A 20529-nucleotide genomic window follows, 5' to 3' on the forward strand; every position below is an offset into this window, starting at 1 on the left:
TCCTGGGAAATTTATATTTTTCCAAATCCCCAGAAAAATCAGTTAAGAAAAAAGGTAAATGGGAAAAAGTGTTGAAATTCTCCTGTGAGAATTAAAACAATCAACACAGAGACATAAGTACATGAAAGGAATCCACTGGTGTCAAGTTGAAAGCTAGCCTACAGAATTGAAGGATAAGATTGACATTTCCCAGGGCCAGGTCGGGATAGGAGCGCAGAGGAGAGAATTGGTCATGATTGCTTGTAGCTGTTGCTATGTTATAAATGTGTATTCATGGCCCTGTCTGCTGCTACTGGTGAGTCATCCTTGCAAATAAAATAAATATAAATTTATATGCATAGCGTGCTGTATACAAATCCTGTGAGTGGTATTCCAAGAAATACGTTTCCAAAGCAAAATAAGCCTTTAAGATGGCAGTTTCAACATGTGATTCTGTGTAATGCTGTTAACCTGCATTTGGATCTACGAGGAAGGTTATTTCAGGGATCAACAAACCTTTTCTCTAAAGGGCCAGATCATAAATATTTTAGGCTTTGCAAGCCATATGGACTCTGTCACAACTATCAACTCTGCTGTTTCGTGTGAAAGCAGCCACAGACTATACGTGAAATGAACAAGTGGGGCTGTGTTCCAATAAAACTTTTATTTACCAAAACAGACTGAGGGCTGGATTTGGCTTGCTATTGGAATGCTCCCCAATAATGCTCACTGACATTCTCTAGCATTTGAACATTTGTTATAGACTACAATTCTTTGTAAATACTATCAAGTTTATTTCTTATTTATTTAACCTTTCCTTTAGATATCCATAATAATGAGTAAAGGGTGTTTGGAAGTGTTTTTTGAATAACTTATAACTTGGGGAATTCTGGGGAACTTCCTGGACATTCCCATTTCTCATTCCCAAATCCCAAAGCGTAATGTCTACAGAGAATTTGAAAATTTCTGGAGAAGGAGATTTGCTGTATCCTTGTGCCCCTCTCTGCTTCCTGATTCAATCAGCATTTATCTTTCCGCAACTTATGTGGCTCTCCTTGTTCTTTGAGCTCTGTGGTGTCCCCCAAGCTTGTCTAGGGCGTGTGACCTATTTTTTTTCCCCACTGGGAGATTGGGAATCTTGGGAACTGGTTGATATCTTTGTTGCCTTTCTTCAGAATTACTGATAGATAATACCCAGTATTATCTTGCCCACGTATTCAAGTATCTGGAGTAGATTATTCTTCAAGGATTCTTGACGTTTATATGCTTGGTTGTAGCGTTGTTATTTTAGAGCCAGAACAAGAGGACATTTGTGGTATCATGTGGATGATTTGTGTTATTGTTTGGGATTGGTATACTTTATGATTTTCTACCATGCTGCTTTAGCACTTCTATTATTTTAAGAGGTAGAAAACAGTAAAGGGACCTAAGGATATTTACTACAAAAATCACTTCAATTCTTACAAATAGTCAAGATACAGTTTAACTTACAGGCAATTAAGAACACAGATTTTGGACTCAGCATAAGCTGAGTTGATTTGTTTTACCACATATTTCAAAAGTGTGATCTTGGGACAGTTTCACTTAACCTCTCTAACACTGTTTTCTTATCTTTCAAGTAGGAATACTGATACCTTCCTCTGCATTTTTGTGGTGTTAGGATTAAATCAGATAATGCAATTGTGTGTTTAGCACAGTTCTAGAGCTGAATAATAATTGGCATTATTACTAACTCTTAAAGATGGGAGATATTAACCTTGTTTTGTGGCAGAGGAAACTGAAACAAACGGGTTAAATTCTGTAAGATCACATTTATTAGGTTGGAAAACTGGGTTTGGCTCTTTCCTAAGTCCATGTTCTTGCTACCATACGCTGCTTAAAGTAATTTCAGTTAACAGTAATTCTATAGCAAAGACACACACACCATGGTTTATTTGGGTTATGAGGCTGGGTGGATAGACGGGGAAGGTACAAGGTGATGTCTTTTGTCTCTTTTTTTTTTTTTTTAATTGAGGTATAATTGACATATAACATTATGTTAGTTTCAGGTATACATTGCAGTGATTCGATACTTGTGTATATTGCAAAATGATCACCACAATAAGTCTAATTAACATATATCAGCATACAAGGGATGATGTCTTGAAAGAGCAAGGATTTGTATATTTGAAAGCCACAGTTTCTAGAAGCCAAGGATATAGTTATAATTAAAAAGTTGAGAAAACTTGCCCCGATTTCCCTGTCGCTTGACTGCCAAGAACATGTTAGATTTTAAGTACCTTTTATGCTTGCCTGTTATCAGTCCCATCATATCACCACGACTTTTAAGAAACTATGCATGTTCTCTTAAATTGGATGAAAGAAAAATGTACTACTATGTTAAGCCTGCAATTGGAGTTAGAATGTTTTTTTGTATTTCTCCTTTCCCCCTTCCTCACACCCACCCTCCACCACTTCACAGGAATGTGCCTCTAACCTTTATGGGTCAGATTTTCACATGGCATGATTAGTTGCCAATAATTAAACCTCCATAGCTAAACAAATAAATTGGCCAAGGTTTTGGAAAAACTCAGCTCAATGAAAGTTTTGTGACAAGTTGCTGCAGTTTGCTGTATGCACGTGGTCTCTGACTTACGATGGTTCGACTTAACAATTTTTCAGTGTTAAGATGGTGCGAAAGTGATACGCATTCAGTAGAAAGTGTACTTTGAATTGTGAATTTTGATCTTTTCCCGGGCCAACGACACGCGACATGCAGTACGACCCTCTCTTGTGAGGCAGGGCAGCGGCAGCTCCTAGTCAGCCACGTGAGCACGAGGGTAAACAACCGATACACTTAGAGGCATTCTGTTCTTCACGTTCTGTACGGTATTCAGTAAAGTACATGAGGTATTCAACACTTTATTATAAAATAGGCTTTGTGTTAGGTGAATTTGCCCAACCGTAGGCTGATGTAAGTGTTAAGTTTAAATTAGGCTGGGCTCAACTATGATGATTGGTAGGTAAGAAATAGTGAATGCATTTTCAACTTAGGACATTTTCAACTTACGATGGGTTTATTGGGAGGTAACCGCATTGTAAGTTGAAGGATATCTGTATAGATATTTATTTTATCTTACTGATTTTAATTGGTGCATATGCCTCTTTTTATTTGTTTTTATTTTTTAAATCTCTCTTGGGGTTTTGAACAAAACTACTTTCAACTACCTTTCAGGATCCATGCCTATTGGCATGGAGTGTATTTGTGCAGAGATGGGTCCTGAGCAGAACATTTTAAGAGTTAAGTATTTGGAGTTTGCTTTCCACCTTTGCTGTCATTTTACTGACTTGTTCTTCCTTGTAGTACACCACAGTTTTGACTTCAATCCATGGGTTATTTGACAGCCTGATAATTTGAAGACAAATATTAAACTATGCTTAATTTGAAGACTTGATTTTTATCCAGTAACTCTTGAGCACCAACTGTATGCGAGTTGCAGAAGAAGAATATGTGATCCTCGCCTTTTTTTTTTTTTTTTTTTGAGACAAGCCCAGTTCAAGGAAGAGGATTAAGTGCCAGGTCATATAGAATTAAGTCCTATAGAATATTAATACAAGAGGAATTAGAATGGAAAGATCTGGAAAATGTGAAAATCATTAGGGAAGGCTGAGCGAGGCAGGAGAACCTGAGCACATTCTTGAAGGAATTCTCTGCAGGAAGGTGATAGAGCTGGGAAGTTGGAAGGGAAATTAGAAGTACTTCTGTAATTAAAAAAAAAAAATCTCTGATTTTTAAAAAGAATCAGAAAAATATGCACCAGTATTTCCTTCTTTTCTTGCTTATCTAAAGCTCCTCCCCCGGTAGTACCTATAACTTGAAGACACGGCTGGTCCTAAGCAGGGCGGCCGCCAAGGCCCCTTTGCACTCGCCCCTTCTAAAATGCAGTTAGTCTTCAGCAGACGGGGAAGCAACTTCCGCATGAATCTGCCACATTCCCCTGTCTAGGAAAACACCAGGATTTCCACAGTTTGCTCTGAAACTCAAGGGTTGTGCATGCTGCTTAGCTGAAGAGTTTGTTTTTAAGGATGTCCACTCTAGAAATGGCTTTTTACTCTTTAACTTCACTAAATGATTGCTGAAAATGTCAAGCTTCTGGTTGACCTTTCTACGGGGGGATATTTTTGTCTGTCTTATTTTAGTGTCTTATTTTTACATTCTCGATTCTCTTTTCAAATTGATTCTGAGGCTCAATTTAAACTGAAGCGAGGCAAGTTTTGATATTATTTGTAAAGCATTTCCCTTGAATTTCAAGGTTGATGTGATTTTTTTTTTTAATTATGTGATTTTACTTCCAAATAATTATTGAGGAATGCTGTATTTTGGATTTGTTTTCTGCTTTGATTTACTTACATGAAAGTTTTCTTGGCAAAGTGTCCCTTGAGGTTAAAAAATAAAAAGGTGCTATTTTCCAAAAGGAGTACGTTTTTCAGTGTTTTGTGTTGCTCAGCTATTTGAATGGGAAAGTTTGGTTCTAATAAAAATTTCCTCTTCCTTTGACAAATATTGATGTTTTAAAATTCTTCCTAAAGGAAAAGGGAGCTTGGGTGGCTTTTTGTTTTTTTTGATAGTTATCTAGAGCCCCCTTTCCTTCCGCTGTGTGATCCTAACCCCACCATTGTTTTATGAGTCTTTGAACTAGATCTGTCTACAGCTGAGAGTGGTGGTTGAAAATGGACCCAAACCAGGTTATTTTTGGGTGGATACACGAGAAACTGGTTACTGTGGTACATGGGGTGTCTCTAGGAGCAGCCGGGGGTCTGGAGAGAGACTTTCATTCTATACTTGTGGACGGCTTGAACTTTGTTTTTCCCAGGTACATATCATAGTTGATATATGCAAAGCCTTTGTTTTTTTTGTTTGTTTTTGTAATGGCTAGAGTACGTGGTATATGGACTTTAAAGGAGCTTGATTTTGAAGTTTACCAACTGCAGATTCCACTGGGTTTTGTGTCACTTAGAAAAATATTTAAGATCGGTACGGACCTATGACCCCAACTTACTGCGTGTCTGTTTTCCAGCCCTTTCCATCCTTGCTGCAGTTGTAAATCGGCCTTGGTTTTGTGGTCTCAATTGAAAGGCTTGTCAAGTGTGCACTTCCTTTAGCCTGCACATGCACAACTACAGACTTTTCTTCTGCTTAGCTGGTTTTCTTTCTTCTTCCCCTCCACAGCCCCGAGCCGCTTGTGAACATCACATTGCCAGCGCAAGAGCTACTGGAGAATTCTCATTATTCCAGGAGACTCTGGGAGCGCCTCTCCCACCTCCAGGGCTCCAGGAGCAAGTGAGCGGAGCTCTGGGGAAGAGCCACTGCTGGAAGGACTGCGGGAGGAGATGCCCCGGGGCCAGCTCTAAGGTAGCCAAGCCAGCTTTTTACCTAGGAGCTCTCGGTGGCCTTGCCAGGGCCAGCAGTAGAGACATTTCAACAAATCACCTCTTTTAATGCTCCTTGGCAGAGATCAAATTGACACGGTCACTTCTTAGCCACGATGATCATTTTGTTGCTTTGTATAAATCCAACATAAGAGAGATAGGACCAAACCCAGCGGTTCTTTATTTTTGCATTACCTTGAATGTAGGCTTTTTTTGGTGGAGTTGCTCAATTATCTTTTAACTCTGGCCAAGTTGTTCAAATACCACCACCGTTTCCCTACGTATAAAATGCTTCTGCCATTCTTTTCACCTTATAGGACCACTTTATTTTTTTTTTTTTTCTTTCCTTCTAAATAGGCTATGTTTTAGAGCAGTTTTAGGTTCACAGCAAACCTGAGCAGAAAATACAGAGAGTTCTCATAGGCGCCCCTGTCCCCCACACACCCGGCCTCTCCCAGACTCTGTCTCCCCAGCAGAGTGGTCCATAGAGTGTGTAAGATGTTTCTATGAGGGGAGGCCTGAAGTGCTAAATGTCTGTGGGAGTGTCTCTGAGTTAAAAGTCGGGATTGCCTGTATATGGTTTGAAACTTGTACATAGAGACAGAAGCATGAGGTCTCTGTAGCCTCTTTAGAGTTCAGAGCTTTGGGGGAAGGTCTCTAGTAGCTGTCAAGTGCTCTCTTTTTTAAGGAAAGTCTAATTTATTATTTTCAAAAATTTTATTCTTTTATGTAAAAGTTTATTTTTGATTGTTTAATTTCAAGTAGTACAAAGCAGTCTAAACATAAAATTTTCTCCCTTCCTTTTCTCTTTTACCCACAGCTAATAATTTGGAACACGCAATTTTTCACATACAAACTTTTCATAGACACAAATTATGTGTATTAATTATGTTTAAAAATTGATGGAACGTGGCTACACATTTGGTTTTACAACTTGCTTTTTCCTTTCACTTAATATGCTTTGGATATTTTCCCTTTTAAGCAGAATTTTCCCTTTTAAGCAGAATCTCAATATAAGTAATGACTTCTTAGTGTTCCTTATATGGCTGTAACATGATAACAATCAGTCCTCAAGTGATGGGGTTAGCCTAAAATTTAAAGGGGGATATGGTGGGGGGGAGACCTTTCACATTAGGGAAAAGACAAAAGCCATGACTGTTGACTTTGGACTCTTAGTCGTTGAGGATGTGAGTTTTTATTTTCCAAGGCAGATAATGCACAGCTTTGGGCTGTTGCCAAGGTGTCAGTTATGTCAAGTTTTCATCTTCTGGATGCCTGGAAGGAACATCTTTGGCACTAGGCTGTGTTAATATATTAGCATAGTTGTTAGTTCTGGCTACCATCCTTGGAGCACTATGAGATATTTTCATGCCCATTTAAGGTGGCATGAGGTTGAATGAGTTCTAAGAGAAAGTAATGAATAACAGGGATGGAATTAAGAGACTGACTTTATTTTGCACGTATATTTATTTGAGGGAGGAGGAAGAGATGATGGTGTTAGTTAATTGTTAACCCTGTGATTCTTAATTATGAAACAGGGTTAAAATTGTTCAGCTCAATAGCTTCCTAGTGTGGTTGACAGCGAGAATCACCAGACAAGTTTTTAGATATTTGGGGCCGATATGAATATTTGTATTGTTATTATTTTATAAAATATTTGTTTCTAGGAAGGTAATAATATAATCAATGTTTATAAGGTTTAAAAGGTACAAAAAGAGTGAAGAATAAGTCTCCCTTCTCCCTCTGTCTCCCAGTTACCCTTCCTGGAGACAACAATTGTTACCAATCTCTTATATATTCTTTCAGAGATTTCAGGCATATACCAGCAATAATCTAATGATTATTGCAATTTCTCTTTTTTTTTTTACCCAAATGAAAAAGCATTCCACTTAGAGATGGGCTGGAATTTATTTAACCAGTACTATATTGATGACCATATAGATCATTTCCAGTTTTATTATCATGAACAAGGCTGTAGGGAATAACCTTGTACATATATCATTTTAAACACGTTTGTGAACGTATCTATAGGATCCATTTCTAATAGTGGAATTGCTGGGTCAAAGGATATGCACATTTTAATTATGGTAGAAATATTGCCAAATTGCTCTGTTCATAGAGCTTGCAAAGTTTTAGATTTCACCAGCAATGGATGAAAACCCTGCTTCCTCATACCCTTGCCAATCACAGTATAATTGCCAAACTGATAATTTCTTCTCTGCCAAACCTATAGGTGAAAAATGACAGTTTAATGGAGCTTTAATTTGCATTTTTTCTTATTTTGATTGACATTGAGCATCTTTTCATAAGTTTAAAGGCCATTTGTATTTCCGGTTCTGTTCCCTCTATGTTAGTGTCCTTTGTCTATTTTCCTGTTGGGTTATTGATCTTTTTATTATCAGTTCACAGGAGCTCCTGTGCATTAACAAATTAGCACCCCCCCCCTTCTCTCCTTGTGATGTGTGATATTTTACTTGGTCATTTGTGTAAAAATAATTATTTTGCAGTGTAGATTATTTAAAATTTTGTATACTTAAATTTACCAATTCATTCAACAAATATTTATTGAATGCCTCTTATTCATTAGGCACTTATTCTAGGCAGTAGGTTATACAATAGTGAAGAAAATAGATCCCAGTTCTTGCTCCATGGAACTTACATCCTAGTGGAAGAGACAGTAGATAAAAGACGTTTAAAAATATTAGTTATAGAGGGAATTCCCAGTGGTTAGGATTCGGCGCTTTCACTGCCGGGGCCCGGGTTCAATCCCTGGTCGGGGAACTGAGATCCCACAAGCCACGCGGCACCCCCCCCCCCCCAACCCCGGCTCCCACCGCCTCCCCAAAATATTTATAGAGATAAATATATAATCAACCTTTTTGTGGCTTCAGGACTTTGTATGACAGTTAAAAGACCTTTTCCATTCTTAGAGTTAAAAACTTATCTTTCCTTGTAGTGTCATGTGGTTCTTTTTTTAGGCTTAAATCTTTGATCCATCTGGAATGTTAGGTATGAATCCAACTTAATTTTTCTCTAGGTGCTCTATTAATTAGGGTAAGGCTGAGTTGCTGTAACCAAGGGACCGAAATATGCTATGGTTCAAAGAACAGAGGAGTTGACCTTTTTCTTCACTTAACAGTTCCAATGTGAGCAAAGCAAGTCAGCAGAACTGCCCGTATCCACTGGTCATTGAGAGTCAGGTTCCTTCTGTCCTGTGGCTCTAGGAATTGTCACTGTAGTTATCTGCATGGTCATAGCTGGGTTGCTACCATAGCTGGGTTCCCTCCATGTGAAGGACGAAGGAGAAAGTTCAGGGCAAGCGATCACGTGTCACTTCCTGCTTCCATTGGTGAGAACGTAGTCTTGTGGGCACATCTGGCTGTGAGGGAGTGTGAAGAATGCAGTCCGTGCTGGTCAGCATGTGCCCAAGAAGAAGTGAAGAAGGAATTTTAGTGGAAAATAAGCAGTCTCTGTCCCATTGGCTAGTCATTCCAATTTTACTGAATAGTCCCAAATTTTCTCTTTTGATTTCCTTTGTATTATAAATTCCCATGTACATTGTGGTCTATTTCTGGGATATCCATTTAGTTTAATTGATCTCTTTGCCTGTGTGTGTAGTAGGATCACACTCTTTTTCTTAAACTCTTGGAGCTTAATACTTTTTTTTCTCTTTTGTAGGAGTAGTTCCATTTTACTGAATTTTCATATTTATTTTAAGTTCCCTTTTACAGAACTTTAAAGTTTCATTTTACAGAATTTTCATATGTATTTGTGTGTGTGTGGGGTTTGTAAGAAAATATATGGACTTCAAAATTTTCATATGTAGCCACCACTCCCTCCCCGCTAAGAAGCAAACCTGTTAGTATGATTATTGGGATTGTGTTAAATGTCTACATAAGTTTTGGGAGGGAGGTTTCACATCTTTATGGTGTTAATTTTTCTCATTTGGTGATAATGTTGCACAGTGTTTGGGAAACATTGATCTGGACTCTCCAATCTTTCGATATCCTTGACCCATGGAACTTATGTAATTGAAGTAGGAGAGAGGAAGGACCAACTTATCATAAGATGCTGTGTTACTTTTTTAGTTTAATACTTGATTTCTGATAATGACTAGGTAAGTGAAGCCTATTTCTCTATTAAAAATTAATAAACTTGTAACTTGAAAAAACAGTTTTCCTGTCTGAAGGTAAAAAATAGTTGACATTTCAGAAGGTTATTATATAAACTTATTTGTAACACAAACCTGGGCAAATTTTGTGCATATATGTATGATATGCAATACTGTTACTTCCTCCGAGTGTGTGTGTGTGTGTGTGTGTGTGTGTGTGTGTGTGTGTTTGTTTGTGTTAGTCTGCACCTTTTTTTGAACAACACACATTCCTCTTTAGTCTTCTCCTTTTTACCTTTTTATTATAAAGTAAAACACAGATACACATATCACACAAAATATACATAGCTTAGTTAATTTTTATAAGGTAAATATTTTTTGTGACCACCACACAGGTCAAGAGAATATTAGCGGCCTCCCTAGAGCCCCTTGGCATGTTCCGTGCCTGTCATGGTCCCTCTCTCTCTCCAGAGGTAACCACTTTCCTGACTTCCATAGTAATTGCTTCGTTGCCTTTCTGTATGGTCTTATCACCTGCCTGTGCATATCTAGCCACTGTAGTTTAGTCTTGCACATCTTTTTCCGTCTTTGAAGTCTCTTAAACCTCAGGTTCCCCCTCCAGCCCTTTCCTCTTCTTACAGTTTACCTGTTGAAGAACCCAGCCATTCGACCTCTAATTTCCAACTGGCTGGATTTGGTGATTGCATACTCATGGTTCAATTCAACTTGTTCTCTTTCTTTTAGTGGGAAATAGTAGTTTAACCCCACAATCTGGGTATCCGGAATGCTCACTGCTACTCGGTAGGTCATTGTTTCTAGGCCTTTTTAGTGGACAGAGGAAATATGTATGTATAAAATACTCAGTGAGTTCATACTGTTGCTTCCAATTCAAATTCAGTTTATGTGGTTCTTACTTAACCTTTTCCGAATTACATCTCTAACTCCCTTATTCCACGCAGAAAATTTAGTTTCCCCAGAACAGTAGGGAACAATAGTATTTGAATAGGCCATAGTTAGGCATTTGCTGTCTTCCACACGTTACACACAGTATTCTCCACACCGCCACAATCCCAACACCGCACCACTAGTGATGGTAACTGAAAGGCGAGAAAAACAATTCTCTCTTTGTGTGCTATCCCCATTCTCCTCACGGTTTTCAGGGGGAGGAGTGGGGGATGTTGTTGAAAACTGGGCAAATTTAAACACTGATTAGCTTTTCGATGATATTTGGAGGAGGAATACTTTTAATTTTGTTAGATGAGATGTTGGCTTTATAGTGATGTTTAGAAAAAGTCCTTATCTGTTAAAGAATTTGTGGGTGAAATGATGTGAGTTGTGGGATTCTCATTAAAATACATCAGGAAGAAAATGGGCAGAATAGAGGAAATAAGATTTCTTATTTTTGGAACTGAGTGGTAGGATGTGGCTTATTTTTGAAACTGGGAGGTCAAAAATAGGGTTTATTATCCTTTTTCTCAACATAACTTGAAATGCCTGTTATGCAAAATTTTTTTAAATTAATTTTATAAACTGAAAACATGAGGACATACGATAGGGAAAGAAGGTGATAAGGAAGGAATAGTCAGGGAAGGGGAAAATGAGTAAAGAATCCTAACCGGGTGGTTCCATTTGGCTCAGTGGCCTTGAAGCTGGGTAGCATCTTGAATGGGAAGAAGGGAGGGCTGAGATGTGAGGCCTCAAGGGAAACCAGCGTTTAAGATATGAGTGGCAGAAGAGGAAACTCCCGCCCAAGGAAGCTAAGCAGATCCAACCCATAAAAGTAAAGATAGCAGAGAGATGGAGCCTCTGAATCCCAGCTAGGGAAGACCCTAGGGAATGGACCAGTTGATGCCACCCTCAGCATTCTCAGCACCACCCAAATTGCCGGGGGACTGGGGGATTCCTAGGCCTCACCTCAGGTCAATCAAATACAAATCTTGGTGGGTGAGGCTTCAGAGTCTGACTTCTGAGGAAGCTCCCCTGTGAATCTGACGGATAAGGTCAGGTTACAAAGAGTTAGAACCTTAGCCAGAGGCATTTTGGTGATGGACCGGATGGAGAGGGGAGATGTGGAAGGAGCTTTGTAGAGTGCTCTTTCTAGAAAGTTTTCTGCGAGGGTATGAAGAGGGTTGATATGGGAGGACTTGGGGCCGAGGGAGGTGGTGGTTGCTGAAATAGTGGTTGCTTTTAATAATGTAAGAGAGGTTTGCCTGTAAATGTGGAGGATGTGAATGGTTCCTTATGCAGGATGATGGCTGAGTGGTCAGGCCAAGCATGAGGTTAGGGCCCCCCCAACCCCAGTACCAGGTAGGTTATTTTTTTGCCAAGCACTTGAGTTTTGATGGTTTGGGGAAAGCTTGAAAATGGTCATCATGAATTAGATGTTCTTTCTATTTGTTAATATTTTGAATTACACATTAAAGGAAGAGAGGTACTCAAGTCTTTGCAGAGGTACCTCTGCTTCTCAAGTTCTGACTGGGCCTTTGGGCCCATCCCTGAGGAAGAAGGAAGGAGTGGGGTTTTCATGGCTGACATTGGCCCTTTTTTCTTATTCAGCGCTCTTCCTGCTCCTCTTCACATTCTGTTTTCTCTTTTTTGGTTTCCTTTTCTTTGTGTTCAGGTGACACTCTTAGACGTGTAGAACCTCCAAGAGGGGTTGCCTGGTACAGGGTGGTGCTTTCCAGTTATTTGCTTTGGGACTGACTGTTGGAGGGATCCCTGCATTTTCTGCATTTCCTAATGTCTGACTTCGAAGGTTGTGGGGAGAGCACTGAGGTGAGTGCCCTGTTCCTCCTGTTTTTCCTCTGCCTCCATGTCTTTGTTCTTCATAACAGGTTGGGTTCATCATTTCTACCCTGTACGCTTTCTACTTCTGTGTACTCGGGAGCATCTTCTGTCTCCTGGATTTCGTTTCTTTCTCCCCACTTAGTAGAGTGCATTTATTTTTACTTTTAACATGCCATTAATTTCTAATTTAGGTCAATTGAGCGTTTTGATTTTTAAAAAAAATAAATTTATCTTATTTATTTATTGTTTTTGGCTGTGTTTGGTCTTTGTTGCTGCGCGAGGGCTTTCTCTACTTGTGGCGAGCGGGGGCTACTCTTCGTGGCGGTGCACGGGCTTCTCACTGCAGTGGCTTCTCTTGTTGTGGAGCACGGGCTCTAAGCACGCAGGCTTCAGTAGTTGTGGCACGCGGGCTCAGTAGTTGTGGCGCACGGGCTTAGCTGCTCCGCGGCATGTGAGATCTTCCGGGACCAGGACTTGAACCCGTGTCCCTTGCATTGGCAGGCGGATTCTTAACTACCGCGCCACCAGGGAAGTCCGAGCGTTTTGGTTTGGGTGGGTGGTTTTTTGGTTATGAAAGTTTTCTGGTCTCTTTCTGTGTGGTATCAGAGCCTCTCCCTGTCTTATTTCCCCTCCTCCTTGTTTTCTGTTGTGGTTACTTCTATGCTAACTTGTTCCACTTGTACACTGACCCTGTGTACACGGCTCATTTTCTTTCTCATGATCATATTTATACTTTTGACGGATATATTTAAATGAACAGCTGTGCATTTGTTGAGTCATACCACAATTATCTGATTCTGCTTTAGCTGCTCCAGGGGCAAAAGCGTATTTCAAGTGAAGTTGTGAGAGAATTCCGTTAATCACATTCTAACTGAGGGAGGGGAGAGGAGAAAGACCACTAAGAAAAGTCTTTTTAAAGATGAATGTTAATTAGTTGTTCAGTTATTTTAGAATAGATTGATTTGGTTGCTATTTAAGGTGTCACCTGAAGAAACTTTATAACGATGTAAATAACTATAAGGGTTTAATGATATCAGCCGGGCTAAATTCTCTGGAATTGTTGATGTGGGGATAAACTTAGTAGCTGGTTTATTTAAATAGATAAGCGGTCTTTAAAAGAGTTTCTTTCTGTGAAGACTGGTGTTCTTGACTCAGCATTCCTTGAATTCATTGGCTAAATATTTTGTTTTAAGCTTCCTGAACAGATAATGTATGATACAGAAAATGTTACAACTTTCTTTTTCTTCAAATCTATTAATTGCTAATTGTAACCTCTGATTGAGTCTTTGGCTTCCATCAGCCAGATCTATTTTTCTCTTGACACTTCCTCAGGGTTCTTTCTGAAGGTTATTAATAGGCATGGAAGCATGGCTTTCCAAATAGCGTCAATAACTGTTAGGAGACTAGTGGGGGGCAGAGTGGGGGGAGATAATATGTCAATTCCTGACTCCTAGGAGATGTATTTTCCAGCTACAGAAGCTGTCTCAGAGGTCACTGGGGATGGCTCTGGGAGATCAGCTGGTGTCTGCAACTAGAGATCCAAGCAGTCCTATCCAAATGGGATATTGTCCACCAGGGAGTTGTCTGGTATACCCAGAGTCTGCCAGCCGTCTTTTTGTTTGGCTGCTTCTCTTGGATGACACCCTTGAAAACTGAAATCCAGGTTACAAATGATATCTTTTAATTTATCTCCAATACCTGGTTGCAGCTGTATTACATTGAGGATGAGGACCAGCCCTCTCCCCCAGTCATTTCCTTGCCAGCCTGTAAAAAATTCCTTAAACCTCACTCTCTGTGACAGGTGTCACGCAGCGTTAAGTGCTGTGAAGAAGATGGCAGGGCACTATGGGGTGAGCGTGGGGAGGTCTGAGGCAGGAAGGGGCTTGAGTGTGTGTGGGGTACGGATGAGAAGGGCTGTGGTCAGGCTGGCGTATAAAGGGTGGTTTTTCTCACCTCCACAGAAATCTGCTCTAGTGCCTCCCCTTTTAAAAAGAGAGAGAGGGAAATATACCTCCTTGGTGCTGACGTCTTTTTTATTTAATTTCCCCCCCACCCTTCAAATTATTAACGCGTTAGTCACATTAGCCTTAGAATTGGGACAGTTGTGTCAGATGGCAGTGCCTGAGACACCATTTGTCTGGTAACAGGAGGGATAGGTAGGGTCTGCACTCTTAGGCTAAAGGGGAAACTGCAGGCAGTGAGAAATGCAGCAGAGGGCCGAGAAGGCATCTAACTGAGGGTTTTGGGAGGAGGTGGGATTTTAGGTGGACTTCACAGTTACTCATCTAAGAGTTTCACTGGTGGAGTGGAGTTGGGGGTGAGAGTAGGGGGAATAACAGGCTCCTTTCTACCAGTAGGTTAAAAAAAAAAAAAAAAAAAAAAGAAAGTCCCAGTTTGTAAACTGGAGGGAGAGGAGCCCTGAGCTGCCTAAGAGAATAGAACAAAACAGCTGGGAGATGATGGGTCCTATCAGTTGAAACAAAGCGGAGAGCCGTGGCTATTTGATACAGAGGGAATGAGGTGGAAAACGAGGGACAGTTTCCGTGTAGTCAAGCGCATCAAAATAAAACCGAGACTTGAGATACCAGTAAGGCATGCCGTGGGTGATCAAAACATTGGAATCTCAGAAGCTTAGCTAAGTTATTATCTTTATATTTGGTAGGGGTGTAGCAAAGTCAGTTTCGTCCTGTATACAATTAAAATAAGTCTACTGGGGTTTCTTTGGTTCTTACATGGTAGCTTATCCTTTTACTTATTTTCATTCACTTAAGCCTCATGTACCTACCCTTGCCTTTTTTTTTTTTTTTTTTTTTTTTTTTTTAAACCAGATTATATTATTCTTTTCCTGGCCTTTCCAAACCAAATCTTGGGTCCATCTGTCACAGCTGGAATGTTTGTAGTGTAACTCTTTCAGTCAAAACCCTTTCTTTCCTGAAATAATCTGTAATTATTTCCTCTAACTACAGGATGAACTGATCCAGGGGCTGGATTTCAGTTCTATAGGACTTGTCCAAGAAGCTATTTGTATTCATCTATCTTGAAAGATCAAATTACATGCTAATATTCTGAAAGTAACACCCCACCAGAAACCCTCCCGCAGCAGTGAAGTCTATATAAAACCAAGCCCTGGCAACTTGCACATTGCCAGTTGAGACAGAGTGGGGTGTTAAAAATATTTCACAGGTCATTTGTGAACTGGAGAAAAGACCCTGACTTAACTTATATGGTATGATGCTTTGGTTTAGCCTTTCTTTGCAGCTATAACTGACAGCCCATGTCTCTCTCCACCCTTTCCAAAGGCCCAGGTAGTTTGGAGCAAGCTGTCCTTGGGTTCTCTCTCTGCTTGTTGAGCATAGAAGAGACATAACTATTGTCACATAATGGCTGATTTTTGTCCCCCTTGGAGGTGGTGGTTGTAAGTATACCTTCCCTCAAGATTGTATGTTTAGAGTCTGTCTTGCTGGATCTAATTTGCCCCCCAAATGTGCCCGACTTAACGCTAATTTCTGTTTTTATTTTATGATGCGTCACAAGAGAACCGAAGAATGGGGATGGGAGGGAGGAAGTAGCAACCACTTGTGTACTAGCAACGTGGCTTGTCTTTCCTTTCACATCAAGATTTTTTTTTTCCCCCCCAGGGGCAGGGGAGATAATCTGAGGTTACAGGGTGTATGAAATTAATTTTGAGCTTAGAGAAATGGAAAGAGGGAATGATTGAAAGGTGGCCCAAATAACCATGAGTAAAGATTGTTTTCTGAGAGGAAAATCAAGATGGGTAAAGCGCATGTGTTGAAGCTTGGATAAAATGTTAAGGAAGACTGGTTAGTTCCATAGTTTAGGAAGCTAAACTATGGCTGGCTGGTTTAATGAAGGTTGTGAGCGTTTGGTAATTAGGACCTGAACTCTGGTCACATGGCTTTGGGTTTGACTTTGTGTGCTTGAGCAAGGTACTTCTACCTACCCATTTTCTTATCTGTAAACTGGGATTAATATGAGTATTTATTTCAGAGTGTTTTGGGGAGAGGTTGAAAGAGATAATATATAGGATCCCTAAGCACAGTGCCTGGCTGCTTAAGTAAGTGGCACTACTGTTACTGTAATAATGATGTGCTGTTGACAGATAACTAAGGGAAAGCAGAATCACTCTACTTCTTTTCTGCTTTGCCTCTACCTTTTATATTAAAGAGAAAGATTTTTTTTTCTTATGGAAGGCATAGCATAGGCCATATAAAAGACATAAAGAAAAAAACTGTCATGGAACACTTGTGATAGTCCTCACCAACGGTGAGTGAGCGACTTCACGTGGATGGTGAAAAAGTCATTCAAAATAGGGATGGGTGAATATACAATCCATCTTTCAAGATTCTTTCTAACTTGGAGAGTGTTAGAAGTTGAATTGAGCAGAGTATCAAGAAAGTCCCTATTGAACGAGTAGGTGCTCAGTAGATTATGTGTTGAACAAATGGACAAACCAAATGAGTCTAGGCCACCAGGCCAGACAAATGAACATTTTGTAGAGTTTTCTGATGGGAAAGAATCTCAGGGTTCATCTTACAGCTTTGCTTTCATCCTCAGCCTACGGATAACAAGTTGTTTGCTGTTCATAAGTTTAGGTTTTAGAAATATCTTTTATTCTTATAGTACATTATCAACTAGATTGCTTAATATGAGTTCTAAAGGTTGAATATAGAAGTGCATTATACTCCTGGTTATTCTGTGACTGACATCAAAATGCTTTGTGATTTTTGGGGGGATGTATTGCAGTATATCTGTGGCTTTATCCAGCTGTAAAACTGTGATGAGTGAAAGAAGTGCCAAACTTGGTCTCAAGCCCACATGTGTTAAAAATTGAGCTAAACGCCAGCTCCCTAACTGGATGTCAGTCTGATCTATAAATGGAGTTTGAAAAGTACCATAGGATTTGGAAAGCAGCTCTGTTTTGCCCTGGTGGTATGCCTGTTTGGAGTACAATATCATGGGACTGTTCTATCTCCCAAGTGAGTAGTCCTGAGACACTGTAAAAGATGGCACTGATTTAAAGAGGGTACCTTAGTTAAGACCCTAGGTCCCTAACCTTTTTCTGCATAGCTCTTTACCTTGTGTCTGAAATATTAAGATCAGTTACCAGGGCTAGAGGGCCTTATCCAAGAACAGAAAGGAGGTGGTATATACTGGGGCAAAAATTTGTACTCCAAACGGTTCAGATAATATTCTGTAACCCGCAGTAGCCTATGAGTTTTTGCAGTCAGGGATTTTGGCCTTAGAATATTGCAAAAGGATTTGGTTGGACCTAAAGGAGATGGACGCTGGAGTACCTTCTGATCACAGTTTTATGTCTCATTTAAAAAATATTTCGTTGTGCACATAAAGTATTATTCCTACATGAAATAGATATCTAATGCCTTCTCCCTTGACCACTAGACTTATTGTTGACTTCCTTGATGTTAGAGAGTTTAAAGAGATTTCTAAACCTGTGGAGCTGTAACATTTTTGTCAGGTATCGAGCCAATGCTCAGCCTGAAATATCTGGTACCATCTGGTTACCTGGTATGGTAGAAGGACTGATCATTTAAGAGTAAGGCAGTGCTTCTCCAAGCATGGTCTGAGATCCTCTGGAGTTTCCAGGACTTTCTCAGGGGTTCCACAAGGTCCTTCTTCCAGTCACATATATGTCTTCATGTACGAAGTTGGATTCTCCTTTCTTCAGCTGATACAACATGTCGTTCCAGATTGAATGCAGAATCATATATGAGAATCCAGTTGCCTTCTACTAAGCCAAACATTATAGAGATTTGCAAAAATGCAAAGTGATGCCACTTTCCTCATTACACCTTTTTGTGGGGGAAAATACAGTTCTTTTTTTAATTTAGAAAAAATAGGGTAATATGTTTATTGTTATTTCAAAACAAATACAGTATTTAAAACATTCTCCATTTTAATTTCTAATAGAGTAAATATTGGTAGAAATAACTTACATAGACAAGTTCCTTAGAGTCCTCAATAATTTTCAAGAGTATAAAGAGATTCTGAGGCCAAAAATTTTAAAAACTACTGGAGTAAAGCATCCCTGAACTATTGAATTATTGCCACTCTCTTTTCCCACTACCCGTTCATCTTTTTGGCCAGCCCACATCTGAAACTCCTTAGCCAAAAATACTTGAGCGCAAGGGAGTTGAAAACTACTTCTAAAGACAATGTTTCCTTTTTAGTATATTTAAAAATTCGAAATAGATCCTTGGGGCTTCAAGTTGGGACTTCAGCATATTGATGTTCTTTATATGTAAAATATGATCAGGAAATTTATTCCAGAACATTCTCCTCTCTACATTTCTTTTCCCTTTAGTTTTGAAAGTACCATTTTTAATAGCTGAATTAACTGGTCAGCAGAGACACTCCAGACACTGAACAGAATGGCAACCAGTAAATGCTGCTGACATTTTTTCCCCAAAGATGTTTGGCAGATTTTGAGCTATCTGTCTATAAACAGCAGATTAGTTTGGAAGCCTGAATTTATAACTCCTTTTTTCCCCCCTGTTTTCCATTTAGGAGCCTAAATTATTGTTTTAATTTTGCTTGCACGATAATAATCAATTAAAAGGTGTTCAGGGGCATGGGCTTTTGTTGGCTTTGTGACAGGAAAAATTGTCAATGGTGATTGTCTTTTAGAATTATTTTTTAAAATAGTGAAAGGATTCTTGATTTCGGAGCTTGAAACTTGTTAACTGCTGATTTTTATTATTACCTGAACTAGATTCTAGAGATTAAAGTTAACAGAGATGATAAATGTCTTAATCCTGCTATTCCTTTGCAGGTGTGTATGTGCTTTTGTGTTATGGGCGGTAGGGGGGTGGGTAACTTCTAATTCTTTGGAAATTAAAGTTAAATTGAGCCGATTAGTTCAGGGAGAATTTGAATTCAACGAGTATTAAATGTGCACCTACTTGGCTCTAGTAGCGATGAACAAAATAGACTATAGATTTTACTACCATTAAGTTTACAGTCTAGTGAGGGAGACATATGTTCAAAAGCACACACTCAAACATGAATATGTAATTATTAATTATGATAAGTGCTATAAATAAAAATTAACAAAGTGGTATATGAGAGTGTAATGAGGGCATATGAGGGTTTAGGCAAGCTTCTAGAAGGAAGTGACATTTAAGTTGAGGCTTGAAGGTTGAATAGGAATTTGCCAGGTTGGGTCCTGAAAGAAGGGCTCAATCACTGGGAACTTCATATATACAGAGGTCCAGAGATAGGCAGGGAGCTGGCTAGTTGGTGTGCCTGGGAGAACGGGGTGGAGAGGGGCCTTGACAACAGCGAACGTAGGGAGGTGAGTAGGGGGCTTACTAGGGCTTACCATGTTTTACCCAGGTTCTGGCCAGGGGCTACCTCTCCAGCCTTCTTGGGTTTTCTCTCCTTATAACTCCTCTCTCTAGGCTCTCTATGTCCTAGCCTGGTGTTTTTTTCACATGTGAAATATGCCTTAAGTCCTCAGGAAACACCAAGCTTCCTCTGGCCACAGGACCCCTGTAGAAGCCGAGAAGCTGTGCCTTTTTCCTTAAATGCCCTCCTGTGTCCACCACAGAGTGCTCCCCACCCCAACACAAATGCGCACACGCACACACACACACACACACACACACACACACACACACACACACACACAAGAGCTCACATACTCTTATCCTTTTTGTAGTACCTCCTACTCACCTTTCTGGTTCCTGTTTATATATAATCTACCCAGGGAAGCTCCTCCACCCTCCAAAAAATCTTAAAGTGTTTTGTTAGCAGTCTTATTTAACCATGTTTCTTCATAACACTTAATTCAGTTTTTAATTGTGCAGTCTTTTGGATGATTATTTGACTACCACCATAGATAGATTGTGTAAGTTCTGTAATAGTAAGGACCATGTTTGTATATCTTTATCATTCTAAGTTTCTAATTTCTAGTACATAGCAGGCTCTCAATAGTTGTTGAGGGAAGGGAGGGAGGGAGGGAGGAAGGAAGGAAGGAAAGGAAGGAAGGAAGGAGGGAGGGAAGGAAGGAAGGAAGGAAGGAAGGAAGGACGGACGGACTGGGAATTCAAAGATAAGACTGAGATATAGTTCAATACTTTTCAAAGGCTTTTAATGATATATCCCATCAGTTAAAAAGTTTTTTGAGTGTGTACCCTCAATATGTATGTTGCTTATAAGTTTTATATAAAGTTAAACTATATGTTATCAGACATACATAAAAT

General features: G+C 39.7%; 1 protein-coding gene across 3 annotated transcripts in view; it reads left to right on the forward strand.

The window, feature by feature from the left end:
- ACVR1 (activin A receptor type 1) overlaps positions 1-20529 on the forward strand; it is a 124416-nt gene that overhangs the window by 45651 nt on the left and 58236 nt on the right. The window contains exon 2 of one of the 3 annotated variants that reach the window (XM_082395328.1): positions 5189-5371. The exons of 1 other annotated variant lie outside the window; for it this stretch is intronic. The gene's annotated coding sequence lies outside the window, so the exon portion shown is untranslated. Of the gene's footprint in view, positions 1-5188; positions 5372-12145; positions 12275-20529 lie in introns of those variants that run through there. One more of the 3 variants, XM_082395329.1, reaches the window with a different exon arrangement.

The sequence above is a fragment of the Balaenoptera borealis genome (assembly GCF_965194805.1).
Source record: "Balaenoptera borealis genome assembly, chromosome: 6".
Lineage (NCBI taxonomy): Eukaryota > Metazoa > Chordata > Mammalia > Artiodactyla > Balaenopteridae > Balaenoptera > Balaenoptera borealis.